The following is a 17,190-nucleotide window of genomic DNA, read 5'->3' on the forward strand; positions in this document are numbered from 1 at the left end:
CTCAGTTTCCATGGAGTAGTGATTCAACTGAACTGCCACTGTGCATTTGGCATCTAAATGCATAACAGTAGAATTTATTGCTAGATGCTGAGATTATTTTTTATTTGAGGTTTTTATTTCATCTTTCTGAATTTCTTGGTTACATACATTTTGCCAGCTCCACAAGCTCCATAAAATGTCTTTTATGACCATCATTAAAAAAGATATTAAATCATGCTTTGGAATAAAACAAGAACAGCTACCCACACATTGACAGAACAAATCACAATAGTACCTATGTGAATCCATTAAATGGACAAACTAATTAATTATTATCCATTAGATCATTTTGCCCCAAAAACATTGACCAGATTCAGAACCATAGTAAACACACTCTGGTCAGGCAGTAAACAGCATGATACCAGCTTGCACAACTCTGAGGCCACTGCATTTCCAGATAAGCATCACTTGTATAAAAGAAAAAGCAGCTCTCACCTAATTATGGTCACTTCTAATGCCTAGATGTCTCTAATCTTTGTTGGATGTTTGTTCATCCTACACCTGCACTGTGAAAAACCTCACTAAATTTTACTGTCTTGTAAATTACCTTTCTCCTTATCACTGGCCAGAGAATATATCTTCCATTCTGAATATCCTATGCATTATCCAATCCACAAGTGTCATAAATCCTTCCCAGATGCCGGACATGAAAAGACCAGTTTTAAAATCCCCTATTAAGCAGACCTCATACAATGATGTCTTAGGCAAGTATCTTAATTAAGATGTCAAAACGGAGACTTTATTAGCTCAAACCTTGCAGTTTGTGATGTACCTTTGCAATGTCTTTTGAAACAATGTTGCCCTCTAGCTCCTATAGAATGAAAACAAAATGAAGTCATTTTTTAAAGTACATCATGTGACTTGGGAAAGGCAAATCCAACTTACAGATTGCCTGTATCTTTCTTATCCTGGCGAAATCCTTAGCCTCACTGGGATTTTATAGCTCTAACTGAATTAGCACTTCAATCAATAGCCCCAGAAGTTGATGAATTAAATAAATTAAATCATTTACCAATAAAAAAAGAGATACTATAGTATGGTGTCTGCCGCCACTATTTCTATAATGACATTTTTTTCTTCTAAAAGATGCTATTTTGACTATGAGGTAAATACATGCTGAGTTGTGTCCTATGGTATGAAAATCCAAGTTATGAAGTACTTGGAGGACTCAAATATTAAAAAAAAAAAAAAAAAAAAATCAATTCCTTCATAAGTATCTCTGAATTTCAATGACTTTTAATTATAACCTAAAAGGGTACTTCATCAGAAATTACAAATAATAACTTAAAAACCTGTCAGAATGATATTCCACTTCTAAGGGGAAAAAACTGTCCTCAGACTGATCAAAGGCATCACACGTGATAAAATTGCTGTGGTTCACTGTATAGAAAGAATGGATCTGAGCCAAGAGAGTTGGACAGTTGACATACTGCTAATTCACATTCCTTCATTCAACAAAAATATTCTGTGGATTTAAGAATGAGAATTAGCTACACATCTTCTAGTAAACAGATTTGTTTGGTTGGGTTTTGTCAGGGCTTTTTTCCAATATCTGAACCTTGTTGAAAACGGAGCAATTTCTTTCGAGCACCTTATGTCTCATCTCCTGAATATCTGCTCAGGGCATTATTAGTACTGACGACTAAGAAATCTGTTGTAGAACAAATGTAAGAACTCGTTCTGAAGAGCGTTCAGGACAGTAAGAACTAAAAAACCTACAAGTTCAGGTACTGAATCCATTACAACTTGTTCAAGTTATTTTCCTGAAGTCAGCTGCGGTACAGTGACCGAGCCCCTGTGATTCGGTAAGCAGAAGAGGGAAGGAGTCCCATTCTGTGGGTAGGCACTGCAGTTCTGCTAGTTCAGGGTAATCTGCCTGTGAAGAGCAGTGAGATCACGATGGCAGAGACTTTACCTATTCCCTGACTGTATAGCTTCTTGAGAACAGGCCTCCAGATCATCTACCCTTCTTCACAGAAAAAGGTGTTTTTCTTGATAAACCTTGGCTAAGTATATACACACACATATAATTTCCAGAGGGTGAACTTAAAAACTTGAAGACATCAGTAACTCCTTATTTAAACTGTCAGCAGAATTTATTGGGAGAGTTACCAAATCAATTACAAAGTGTAAGTCGTTCTAATATGAAAGATGAAGAGTCCTAGTTCAGATTTTAATTCCATTTGCAAATAGCAAAGCATTCCTCATTATCTCATTTGTTGCATTTGTGGCTGTCAATGTCAATCATAAAGATAATAAAAAATAAACTTTCATAAGCTATCAATAAATCTATTTTTAACAGTGTTTAAAACAGAATAAAAGTTCTTTTAATGCCTATACTTATTTTCAAATAATAGGCTCTAATTTATTGTCAAATATAAGGCTCTAGTCTTGTCATGTCAGCTTCTTTCTCTTGTTAAGAGAGAAGAGCTTCTTGCTCCTTTGGTCTTTAGAAGAAAAATCAATGTATTAAAACTGTAATACTAAGAAACATACTACAAAAATATACATTTCCAGATAACTTGCAGAGGTAACAAAGTATTTCTTGTTTTCTGTAAGAGAGCAGTATGGATATTTTTGAATATATATACATATATATATATTTGGAAAATACAAACTATTTGCCTATCAACGTCAGGCTGATAAAGGAATATATATTGGCTGATTTCATTTTGTTTTGAGGGTGGGGTTTTGCCTTTTTTATTTATCCATATAATTTTATTTTTTAAAGCTAAATATGTTCAGACATTTTCTTGGCATCTCTAAATTCCCAATGTCAGCGTTGTCACGAGAGCAGCTGTGAAGTATATTATAAGCATTTGTTAACTGTACTTAGTTTATAAGAGAATAAAAAAGGAATTTTTGTGTTAAGGCAGTCTTTCTTTCATATGCAAAATAAAACATCGCTGAAAAAGGGAAGATAATTTTCTTAAATTATCCAGAAATACTAATGAAGATCTTTACTGTAATAACTCAGAGTCACAACTTTAATTTTCTCTAAATAGTTTCCATATTCACCAACTTGACCCTAGAACTCTGCAGTAGTTTAACACCTCAAATGCCTTCCTATAGATTTGCATTCCTTTTATTGGGTTTTAATACGGCTCCAAAAGATGATTCCTCATACTTATTTGAACATAAAAATTTTTCCCCTTCTCTCTGGATAGCCTAATACACCTAGAATTTACATTTCTAACATCTTACTTATGAAGGTAAGGGAATGGAATAAAAATATGAGGCATCTTTTTTTCCTAATTGTCCCTCAGATTTATGTAAATTTGCATCTCTACTTAGTTATTCATTGAGCATCTGGGAAAATTCAAAGAAATCTGTTAACTTTCATAAAATCAGACATTCTTCCTCTTTATCTTATCTCTCCAACATCATATACTTAAGAAACACTTCCAAGTTTGCTGTAGGCTAGTAAAACTATGTGTAGCTTTCCTTTTCACAGTACAATGGAGTAAAGCAGCAAAAGAAAAATCTACCAGAACAGATCTTATTTACAAAAAATGGAAAAATACATTGCAGTTAAAGCAGCAGGCTTTAAACAGAGACCAAGTAATTCAGTAGTAACAGAAGTGATGAGAGAGAAAAAACCCAACCAACCAACAACAACAACAAAAAAAAAAAAAAAAACAAAACAAAAGATAAAAAACCCACCACTTTTCTGTAAGGCAGAAGTACCCAGGGAGCGTGAACGCAGTACAAACTTTTAAAATATTTATTTTGCATCTGGGGAATAGTGCATGAAATAAAAAAAAACCCTTACATTCTATAGGAGCCATTTCCTCTCTACAAGAAACAGTATGCTGGCTTTTTTTTCTTGCCAATTGTCTGTTATTGTTCTGCCAGAGATAATAATACCAAAAACTATTGACAAAGTGAAGTCTCATACACTGAAGGCAAATGCTATGCAAGTGATTTACAAAGTCGATTTCTGTGAATAAATCACCCATCCAGTATGAGAAAGTGATGCTATACTGACCTGGGTGCAGACTCACATCACCTACCTGCCTGCCCCTATTTTTTTTTTTTTTTTTTATGGGAACTGTTGACAAATAGTGTTACAACAAACAGGTCCTTGCACCTAGCTGTGGAATTTTTAAGCAGATGCTACATTCAGGCATGTTTTATTATGGACTCCACATTCTTGCAAGAGTTTCTTTAATTAAATGTGTAGAATATGTTTAAAACAGACTTCTTTTTTTTTTTGCCAGTAGTACTTAATGCTGTTTAATTATTATTTCCAAGCTTGTGCTGAATTCTAATGGAAAAACAAAGAAAAAATACCACTGCGTATTTGCCACTTATAAGCAATTTCTACCCTTTCTGTGTTCACAGTCTTGAATATAGTTATACAGAAACTTCTCAGAGCTCTGTGTTCTTGGAATTTAAAGATCATACATGGGAATGTGGCTTATCTGCCAACATTTGTGCAGGGTTCAGCAATGGAAAAAAAACCCTTTGTAGAATAAAACATAATTCTTCTCAGAAACAAAGCCAGCATAAGCAGAGAAAAGGAAATGTAAACCAGCAGGATTGGAACAGCAGTAGGAATCTGCTCTCCAGAAGGTTCTGGTATTAATAAAAACACCGAACAAAAAACCAAAACAAAACTATTGCAAGAATAAAAGTCTAGTATTTTTTAAAAATGAGAATTTTGAGGGGTGAGAGGAGGCAAATATGATTTAGCACTGCACCACCACCACCGACAAAAGAATTCCTTGTACATTCTATAGTATAATAAATGTTTTACATTTAAATACATAAATGAACATACTGCATATATAAATTTGGACAGTAAGATATCATATATGTATTAGCATAAAGTCAATTAAAACCAAAATCCCTGAAATAGCATCACCGAAAAAAAGTATTTCCACAACTTTGAAACTAAATATCAGAATCTTTTACCTCATGAAGATATTTCGAAATTGAAGTGCTCCTGAAATACTTGCTGACAAAAAGGAGAAATATTATATAATCATAGTTAGTATCCCACCTTTAAGAAATGTACTTTGAGATTGCTTACTGATAACGGATGCACATGAAAGTTCACTGCATCCCAAATGAAGATATCTAAAAAATACTGAAATCCAACTCATCTGAAAAACCTGTGAAGAAAACAGAGGCTGTTGAGCTGTGTTTCACAGAAAACTGTATAAAATATGCTAAAGGACTCTGATATGAAAGCTGAATGGGATTTGAGCGTGTTTTTTAGGTACAGAGACAAATAAAACTGCTAGAATTGTGAAACAACCTTACCTCCTCCCTAGTCATGATTAGCTTGCAGTGTGGTAGGATGATGACAGAAATAGCATCATGTTTGGGCATAGAAAAGGATAAACTGATGACATGATGTATGGAAAATTATGGGGTTTTGCAGAGTCAGAGAAACTTCAAACATGCTTTTCAGAAGCTAGAGCATTGGCCATAATGAAGGAGCATCACTGATGGAAATGTGCCCACCTTTTAATAGAAAGATTAAGCATCTGAACGGAGATAACTAAATTTGCAGGACTGAATACTTGACAAGAAATTTGCATGCAAGCAGTTGAAAGAGAAGGAGCAATAGAAGATGAAACAGCAATGATTCCAAAAGCTAATTCTAGCAGCATCTTTTTGAATCAGAGAAAGGTCACAGCCACCAAGTCTAGGAATGCAATTACACCACTAAAGATGCAAGACGAACAGGGTGTAGCTGTGAGTTTGCAAGTGTGAGCAACAAAAAAGTACGAGATCTTGAGATGCCAATGTGAAATAAATCAGCAAGATTCACATACACAGACTGAAGCACAAGACCAATCAAAGATGAAATCAAGAAATCAGGCTTCAGTAGTCAGAAGGGTAGATGGAAAATATCCACAACCTTTCAGAAGGGAGACCAAGAGTGTAAAGATCAGGATCTCCACCGTACTGGTACAAGCTTTTGATTGACCACTATCATGTCAATATTTCTAAAGTACATGACATAACCACCTAGTATGTTATTGCTACTAATACCACACTTCACAATAAGTTGTGAGGTTACAGATTCAGAGGTCTAGAAACACCAAAAAATGTTAAAATATTGGCTCAATTGAGTCACCCTGTATAGTGTTACTTTGGTTATATAGTTTCCATATGAATTTAATTACAGGAAGAGATACAGAGAGGTGATACAAATATAAGCAAAATCTACTCAAAAGCAAAAGAATCTTAACTTCTGGAGATAGTTTAGTTCTGCAGCCTTGCAATAATTTCTTCTGATTTTTTTTTTTCTGCCTAATAAGGCATAACAAAAATAAAAGACACAGTAAATCCTGAATTAAAGTGTCAGTCAGGTTTTGCGGAAGTAGAAACTTTTTTTTTGACATTTCTAGTATATCTCATTTATAGTACCTTGTTATCTTGGGAGGTAAGGTCATTTTCACTTCTTCAGATATGCCTTTCATAAAAGCTTATTGCTATAAAATGCAGCAATACTTTAATTACAGCTTGGAAACTATATAAATAAATAAAAGTTAAGTAAAATAAATACATCTACTCTTTCTAGATCTTGACTTTCTTTATGGTCAATCTAATTTCTCAGCATTCCTATCTTAATAGGACTTTAAGAAAGTTAAAAGACTTAAACAAGTTAAAATACGATCACCTACAACTATGCCAAAACATATCTCAATGTATGCACATATCAATACAGATATTTTTAGCTTATACAGCTCTAATTAAATTAAAAACAATTTTTATCAGCATGCATTTTGGAGTTTGCTGATTCTTTTTATGACCTGAATAAATACATTAACTTTAAATTTTACCATCAAAGCAATTCCTAGTGGAATAATTGCAATATAGCATGCAAATTATCCTGAGAACCCAGCTAATATAAATGAGAATTAACAGTGAATAAATCCTATATAATCTTACAAAGAGTGTGTCTAAGACCATAGGACCTTACAGTTACATCTGTCTTTTTCACTTTTTCTTATATATTTATATTTGATAGCAAAGTATAAGTAAATATTTCCTAAAAGGAAACAAACACATAGTACACTTAACTGGTGATGAAAGACTAATCAATCTATCCTTGTAGTGTTTGCATTAACAGCATAATTCTGAAGTTATTGAACACTTTGAAGCCTCATGAAGCTAGTGGAGAGCGTTGATGCTTAGCATCCCTTAGGAACTATCAAATGGAAGTCAGTTCTCCCAGTGTACACCTTCACACTAAGTGGCAAAAATCAAATATACACTGTGAAGTTCACACACGTTCAGGATGCCAACATAGAGTTCTGCACTAGGTAAATCTTGCTTAGTTATTCAAATTAAAGGTTTAAACAAGATATTTAAAGTGTTCTCTGCTCCAGGTGTTTTGCTTTGAAAAGGATTAATGCAACACCACTGATTCTGAAAATGCTTCTGCAGTACCGACTCAACAAGTTCACTAATGATGCAGAAAAGCTACACTTGCCAAAAAATGTATAGGATACTGTCTTCAAGATGTCTAATATGGATATATAGAGTCTGGCAGGCAAACATGAGCACATTCTGCCTATGTTCTGAATAAAGCAGATGCCATCCTTCTTGAAACCAAACCCAATTAGCCTCAGTTAACACGACATTGAACTAATAAATTGAAACTTGAGGTTAGATATAACTTTTGAACATTTTCGTGGGAAGCTTTTTTGTAAGCTGCCCCTATTCCCAACCTTCCTCTCACCATTTATTTGGAGAAAAGAGTTTGGATCTAGATTTGTAAATGGAAAAGATGGCCATACTCGTTAGCTTCCAGTAATTCAAGGGAAGGCATCTTAATCTCAGTCCTGTCAGTCCCCATGAATGCTTAAGTTCTTTAAGGCAGAAATACAGTTCTTCCCTCTCCATTTCCTTATTTAATCTCTATCATGTTTACAGAAAGCTATAAACATGTTATATCACAATAAATCATTCAGTCTTTACTCTAGTGTCAAATGATACCTCAAAAATCTTTCCTCTATTGATCAACATAACATTTAGAGTTAGAGTAGGTCTGAAGGAGTTAAAACTTAATCCCTCTTCCAAGGCATAGAAGTCAGCTGAAATTTGGTCATAAGGCTCCTAAGCAATTCTGAAAAATGTGACCTATATATTTACCAATACATATAACAGAAAAATGAAGTGCTCAGAAGACAGACTATATCCAGGCAAACCTGAATGTAGCAGAAATATCTCATATTCCATAAGGTTTTTCTTCTGATACAGTAACAAATACAGTAAATATTCTGAGCTCCCTGGTGGGAGCTGTGCTCAGATCATAAATTATTTTCACTGGGGCAATTATGAAGACCTGTTGTTTCACCTATTGTATTATGATCTACTTGAGAGAACGTGAAAACAGCTTTTGCGCTTTGGTACACAGATAACCCCTACTTGGAAAAAAAAAAACCAAAAAAAAAAACCAAACAAACACCCAAATCTACTCCTCTGAAGATCTTCACATTTCAAATATGTACGAAAGCAAGACAAAGTAACAACTGGATATTTGTCCTAGTAAACTATTTCAAACACAGAAGTATATTTCAGTTATTTGACTAAATGTATTATGGCTGCATTCACAGAAGTGTATGGTCCTACTCAAAACCCCTAAATATTTTTTTCTACTGATGTTTTAAACTTGGTCCTGAATTCCTAACTACCTGGCTAAGCCAGCTGAAATGGCCCATAAAACCCCTTCTTGGTTTAAGACTATGGGATCTGGCTACTTATCTGAGCCAGCTGATTAAAAATTAATGGCACCTGCTGCATCAGAGGAAAGGAACAATTAAAGCTGGATGCCAGGGTTTCCCAGCATGGCTGTGGACCACACAAACTGTAAACAGTGTCAGATATAGTACAGTGCTATACAAGAACAATTCATTCCTAGATGCTCTCACTAGTTACATATTCACTGCACACGTCAACGCAAGACTGACATGTAATGGTAGTAGCACATTACATCTGTATTCTAAGTGAATCTTCCATTAGTGAACTACACAGACAAGATTAAATCACTGATACTGCAGTTATCTAAATGAGCATTTGATTTAACACACAGATATTCCTTTGCAGTCCAAGGGACTGTGCATAGGTAAAGAACAAAATGAATCTTAAGTATTGACAAGTTTGGATCTTTTTATTACTTTAGAAGATATCTCTTTAGGATTTCAAAAAAGAATACCATAAAAAGCAAAAGGAAAAATATAAGAAAAAAAATATTTTCATCTTGCTTTGTTATCACAGAAGCAACATAAACCAGCTCTATCTTCAGCCTTGAAAAAGTATAAGCTGAATTCCAAGAAAACTCAGACTGTTTTTCCTTTGTGAATTTCAAGATATGTTTCTCATCCCCAGCTAACCTATTAGCTTGCTTTTTTTCCTGTTATCATTGAAAGTAATTTCATCACATATGAGTTTTTCTCCTCACCTAATTTTGATTTGTATGCTAAATTCTTTTGTTTTTCACAAATACTTCTGCTGGTTTAGATATGAATTCCCTCCAGGGAAAGGACTACTGTCAGGTAATTGTCATTTGTTCTGTGAGACATTCTTGATGTGATGTCCTTCAAAGTAGATTCAAGAACATAAATTGATTGGTGTTCATTAACATGCATGCTGTTATCTGTTTTATTATTATAACTACTCCAAAGAGTCACTATTTTTTTTTAATGGTAGGCTTTCTTTTAGTTTCATATTTAATCTTTAGTTATTATTTCTCTAGCTCAGAAATGTTATAATATGTAACTGTAGCTTAGTGATATGTATAATGTTATAATATATAAATTTGTATCTTAGTGATATGTATATAAGTTTATGAAGTTCTTTGCATTTTATTTTCTGATAATCATGAGCCCTTACCAATTAACTTTCTTAAATTTTAGCTAACTATTCCTTCGTTCTTACTATTTATTAATACAGACTAAAGCTTTGGGGAAGTTTTCTTTTCTGTTCTGTTTTTTAAGATCTTAATTTTCCCACATAACTGAAATTCATACTGAATAAAACTGTGATTCAACAAGCAAGTAATACTGCATTTTTCTATTTACATAGTGATATAAATATATTTTATTATTAATATGTTTTGATATGTGTTAATTAATATGACTAATTAAATTATTTTATTATCTCAGCAGAGACTAACTCCATAGATGACAGCCCCGTATCCTGGTAATCTCGGGGAAGTCTGGCCTTGACAAGCAATCAGCAATACAAATGAATGTACACAGACCTGTTATCCCTTATTGCTAGAAGGGAACCTGCCTTATTTTATAATTCTGAGATAAAGTTATGTTATTCTTTTAGAAAAGCCTCATTCCTGCTAAAAAAACCCACCACCTCATTTAATCCAAAGAAATGCATAACTTGTAGCTTATAATCAGTGAAGTGTTGGCTTTAAACCAATAGAGGAGATTAAAGAGACATAAAATTACAGGTGCAGAGATGTATTTCAGAGGCCCTGTAAACCAAGATTCTATTAGGACTTGTTCAGATTTAAACTACATTATTAACATATTATATTATGCTAAAGAGTATTGCTAAAAGTAATTGTGGATGTACACTCTAGTCCCCATTTATATGTTAGGAAAACATGGTTTAAAACACTTCCTTTTATTTCCCTATTCCTCTTACAAAAGAGAATTTTGCTCATCTCTGCAGCATTGTGAGAAAGGATAGACAAAACACTAAGCAGGAAAGAGAAGTTTGGAGAATTCTGGATTCAATTACTGTCTGAGATCCTCACCTTGTAAATGCGACCTACAGCAGGCAAGATGTCTCAGGAAAGTGGGCTGACAAAATACTGAGCTCATTCTAGAAGTGAGACTCAATCTTAAGCAAAAAGTTCAGGGACTGGGAGATTCATCTGGGATGTCACAAATTGAAGGTAAAACTAGAAATTATAGGAAAGTCAGGTTAGTCCAAGAAATGTGGATTTAGACTGGTCTGGTTAGATATTTGGAAAGCCATTTACTTTCCATATACGTCCTCTCAAAGGAAAAGTAAACATCTTGATATATTTGGTGATTTCACAGTAGTTTTAATCTGAAGTTCTGAATTCTCTTTATTCTTCATCTAGACAACTTTACATGCCCTGCTGGCCTATTTCTCATTTCCTGATTATGGTTCTTCATAGCAGCTGTAACATCATTAGGGAAATCATATTCTTCATAGATAGAAAATAATCATAGATAGTATTTATCTTATTTTGTTATTCATATTTGGATGCCTTTTTTAGGACTAGATTCATACAAGATGTAACTCAGCTAGGAAAAATTTGCATTAAAAATTGGCGAGGTAGATGGAGGAGAATATGTTCTAAAGAAATAAAAATATACTGAGATGGAATGTCTTGAGAACAAAGCACAGTGTTTTCTGACTCAGTAAAAGCAGGAATTCTTTAACATGAGAACAGAATTAATATACTAGAGACAATAAAATTCACCACATGTAAATTTACGCTACTTCCAGTAAGGGCTAAACATGAATATATTTCAATTCCCACAGCATTAGCTTGTGCTCTTATTGTCCTCAGTGCTGCCAAAATTTTCACAGCTTCCAGCTGGATCTTCTCTTAAACTTGCTATTAGTCTCCCATTCTGTACACACTTAAAATTTCCATTCACTTCATTAGGAAATCTTAAATATCAAGAATGCAACAATAACGTTTATTCCAAATCCCTGTTCCAGTGGTTTTACCGCCTTTCTTCTAGATGTCTCTAGAAGCCCACAGTCAGTTCATGTCCTTCATTTTAACACCTCTTTCATTCTTTTAGGATAGAAAGGGATTTCAAGTGAACCACAAATTATTATACATATAAAATACTATTCTTATATTGAAAGTATTTTCCTTTAAACCCAAAATATTTGGAGTGCCTCCCAACAGGACAAGTCTCCCAGATGTTCTTAGGATGAAAAACATATTTGTGACATCTTGAAGCATGTATTTATTCAGAGATTATAATAAAGAAATAAAGCTGGGGAAAGGTATTTATAATCTTACCAGTGTTTTCTGTGTTCAGACAGCTAAAGAGCACACGTAAATGTAACTGTTCTCCTACTCAGCAAGCATTCCCCTTTGCTGTGATACACTTTGCCAACCTCCTCCTCATTAAAATCCTTGTAGGATATGATTTCTGAGTCACACATTCAAGGTTCAGAACAAAGTGTTGCAGCATAAAACTCAGGAATATGGTTCAAAATAAAACGACATTTTGAAAACTAGTGATGTGTGCTTTTTATAAAAAAAAAAAGCAAAAAAAAGGCAAAAAAAAAGCAATGACTTAATCATCAAAAGGGAATCATTCTCTAGGATCCAGAGAACCTGATTCAGTTCTCATAATGTAAACATGGGGATTGAAATGGGAAAGTCTAACGATGACATTGGAACAAGTGAAATAACCGTACTGTAAAATCATTGTTAGATCAAAATGTTACTCAAACCTGTGCTTCTTTTCATATCTTCGAAGAAGTTTTTAGCATTGCAAACATAAGCTTGTTTTCAGGTTCCCCATATTAATGAATTAGAGCAGAATGGAAGGCAATATAGAGATGCAAAGAAGAGCAAGAAATGCCCAGGTAGAGGAAACTGGTGAATAGCAAAAAGAAAAATAAATAAAAAAAAATAAAAAAATTGAAGATTTGTTCTCATTGACATCTGTCCTTTCTTATATGACTTACTCATTTCTACCTCTAGAATATTCTGTTTATGCTTTTCTATTGGTTTGATTGTATAATGTGACTCTAGTGGAGATAAATGTAGTACCAAGAGTTTAATGAAAATGATGTGAACTAAAAGTACATTTTAGTGAGTGTAATCTAGTATAACACCGAAATACAATTGGTGAAGTATTTTCTTCAACACAACATACATGAAGACACTATTAAACTGTTAAAGTTGGCAGTAACCCTTTCTATTTATTATTACCCATATTAAAAAATTTCTAATAGGTCAGTCAAATTAAAATAAAGAATTGATTTCTCCCAAGAACAGTTTTTGCATTGGACCAGTATCCCAGCCCATCCAACATAGCCATGTCCTAAACTGCATTAACTGTCAAGCTTTATCATAACTAATTAGCAAAAAGAGCACAAATAACGATCCTGGAAAATTGTGAGTTCTTATTCTTTCTGATATAGACAATTGTTACATACTCAGAATAATTTTAAGACATTTTGAAATTACAGTTAAAGCATAAATAAGTGTTTATTACTAAAGTTTATCTGAATGATATTTCCAATTATTTAGATATCCTCCAAGAAAAGACTGGTGTATCTAAGCTACTTTTCTCATGCCTACCAGAGTCACCAAGCATAAAGGCATTAACCATTACAAAAATTACTTAAAAACGTGCAATAAGGAGGGACATTATTCATATTGATCATCATGCAGCTACACCATTAATTTTGGGTATTCTGAAAAGTGACTGTGTTCAACTTTGTACAAAATGTGGCAGTTAAACCTTATCAAAGGAAGAAAACCACCACCAGAAGTTGTTTCAAAACTAAAGCCTATCCTGGGGGAAGAAAAAATAAATAAAAGAAATGCATACGTCCATGTGATCTATATAAATAAATATAAACAGTTACCAGGAAAAGTCGTGTGTCGCCATCACCCATCCCCGCCCCCCCCCCCACCCCCGCAATCAGATTCTGTTTACATAGTTGTCTTTGCTATTAAAATACTAATGAGGTGAGGTAAGTAGCACCATTCACATTCTATGTATAGGGTGATAACGGATTCTCATCTCAGTCACTAATAAGACTTTTTTATGTCAAACCTGCTGAATCTTTTGAAGCAGATTGAATCATTATTCTCTTAAACTCCAGATGGCCACCTTCCCATTAAGGTATTTTTCTTTATCACTATTATGCTACAGCATGTACTGGCAGATAATGACTATTTACCTTTTTCTTTTCTTTTTTCTTTTTTTTTTTTTTTTTTTTTTTTTTTTTACCTTACATTTGTATGATTCCAATTGCTTTTGCTGATAAAAATCTAAATCAATGTCACCTGAAAGAATAGTTACTCTAATGGTTATTCTCTCTAATGTAATCTAATGGAAGAAGGAAACTAACCATGAAGACTTTTTCTTAAAGGGATAACCTCCTCCCCTCAAGGTCATGATATTATTCTCCATGCAAACAATACGATAGTTATCCTTCTAATAACTGTTTTCTAACACAACTGTTGACCTACTGCCAAGTTTTATTGTTTTCCTTGTGGTTCAAGGGGCAAAAAGACCCGTGTAATATGTCATATCAAGTTATGTATTATTCCAGACCAGGAACAAAGGCAACCACAAACAGAATACAAATATGTTTTAGAGGAAGACAGCCTTAGCCACCAATGCCCACATCCCTCAAAGTCCTTCTACTCCTAAACTAAAAGCCACCAGTCAATGTGCTGCTGTAGCTTCTTTCAACTGTAAGGCAAAGGGAATATACAGCATTTCCTGAAAAAAATATTAAACAAATTACAGAAGAAGGTCTTGCAATACTATATAATAGCACCACCTGGTGACTTCAGTCTTGACGAGAGGGAGAAAATAATCTACATTTTCAGCTACATAGATACAGATACCTCTTTTTCAACTGCTTATCTCAGCAATCTTTATTTTAACTGAAGGAGCTAATCTTCGCTTGTGTAAATTGATTTAAAATATAAACAAGATTGGAATATTGTAAAAATCAGACAACAGGAGTTTGAAATAAAGGGTACATTCTTGTCTCCAAGAACCTTCTACATGCATGTACCTAGGGACAGCAAGACCTTTAAGAAGAAGTGGATACTTATGCTTAATGCTATGACATTTTCCTCACTTGATCTTTGAAAAGAATTCAAATGATTTATCTGACATAAATTAAGTGAACTAAACAGATCAGTAAATAAAAATATATCAAGGCAAGTACCAAGCTTCCCCTTATTCCCTTGTGTTTCTTCAAATGCCTAAAACTCTGGGATATGTCCTTGTAATGACTTAACAGGCAATCTCCATGTAGAATTTTAAGAAGGTTCAAACGAGAGGAAGAATTGATTTAGTGCAGAATAGCTTGGCCTTGTGTCTAAAGAAATAGGATGTTATAGGTTAAGCTCAGCAAGGGGAGTAGCTTTAAAACATCGTCATTATCACTTACTTGTATTGCAGTAGCACCTTCATAGCCAAGCCAAAGACCAGGACATATTGTGCTAGGCTACCACAAACCATTAGTAAGAGGCAATAAGGTAATTTGGACAAGGATTAAGCAGGGCATTCATAGATTTAAAATCCAGGCACACATACAGCTCCCATCTCATACAGACATATTGCATCAAAATGTATTTGAAACATACTGTTTCTATTTCCCTTTAAAAAAAAAATAAAATTGAACTAGGCTTTACAAGACAGAAATGTTGAAAATAAATGAGTGTAATTAGTAAGAAGGAACTATTCACTACATAAATTTTGTGCTATGCAGAACGGAAAAGAAGAATTTCAGAATAACCTTAAACCTTTAGATGCCAAAACATAAAAAATATGTTTGAAGGTAAAAATAATATTGGAAAGAACAAAGTGATATATGAAAGTACAAAATGATATATGAAAATATCATCAACACAATGTCTGGTTCAGACTATGTCATGTTCAGACAACAGAAACATTCATTTTTCTTCGTATTAAGCAAGAAATACATAGGACAGAACATACTTTCTGATTAGAATTCAGAACTTAATTTTTAACAAGATTTGAAAGTTTACAGAAGGCAAGTTTTTGGTTCAAGACAACTTCTCTTTAAAATATTGGTTTAAATCAAGAAACAGGATGAAAAAATTCTTTAAAATCATATGTGAGCAACTTTTATGATATCAGCCACTATGTTTTTACAAAACAACAACACTTATAACAGTAAAACTTGAACATAGTAATAAGAATACTGATCAAAGAAACTATATTTGGATTTTTGGAAAAGCATAAAATATTGGTAACCATCTGCTGGCTTGTCAAAGACTAATTCTATGAGTTAGTAAGAGCTAAAGAGTCAGATCTGTGACAGCACAGATTTCTGAGATTAACAAAGAAGAAATATCTTTCATGAAATATTTTCTTTGATTCCTAAATTTCTGGAATCTTGAACACCATATATTAAGGGTAGGAGAGGCCAAAGTCTGTTGCTTTTGGCATTTTGATTGTTTGTTAAACTTATGACTATGATTTTGCACACAGAGGAATAGAGAAACCGGGAAAAATATATAATATAAAAACAGAGAAACCGGGAAAAAAATTCTGAGAATAGAATGAAGTTTTTATGCCAACCTATAATATTTCATATGAATCTGGGAAACGTTTATTGTTGGTTTAGATATCCTACAGTGTATTCTGCTTGGGCTCTACATACCCTGCTGGAAGGACGCAGATTCATTATCAGCCCTGTGATACTTGGCCAGCCTGACATGGATGGCTTGGACACACCAGGGCACCTACAATGTCACTCATTACACATATATGCTTAGGGAAAGGAATCCCACACCAATAAATAGCTGTACATGACCTAAAGATCACTTTCTCCTGCATTTCTTGCAAGTCATGTTTGCTCAGACTGAACAGCAATAGAAAAATGAGCATATCAGTGGCAGTAGCCTGTCATGTTTCCACTAGTGGGAACAGATCATCATCCACGTAGGCTACCATTGCTCCAGTGAACTCAGTGAAACTTCGATGACAATATATATGCACCAATAAAAATCTGCCAGGGATGTCTACCGATTTATTATTTACTTTCTACAGAAACAATAATTGGGAGATAATGGCAACGCTCAGCTTGTATGATTCTAATGTTCAAAAAAAGGAGCCACTTTAGGCATGATCTCTTGGTGCAGTGTGTGGCAAGGCTTTTAGAAGCTCAGGAAAATCTCTCGGCCTGCAAGCAACAGTTGGGATACTGTCAGATGAACACTAACACAACAGGAGAGCCAGTATTTAAGGAATATGAACACATAAAGACATCTTAATCTAGAACAACTTTTGTCAAAGTGGGGAAAAATCAGGAATGTAATATGACAACCCTGAGAACAGAGGTAACCTACAAAGCTTGTACCATTAACTCGTTCCAGACAAGTATGAGAAGCAGCAGCTGCTGTCAATGTGATCCACGGTGCAACCATATAATTAATACTCACAT

The sequence above is a fragment of the Falco peregrinus genome, chromosome 2 (genome assembly GCF_023634155.1).
Source record: "Falco peregrinus isolate bFalPer1 chromosome 2, bFalPer1.pri, whole genome shotgun sequence".
Lineage (NCBI taxonomy): Eukaryota > Metazoa > Chordata > Aves > Falconiformes > Falconidae > Falco > Falco peregrinus.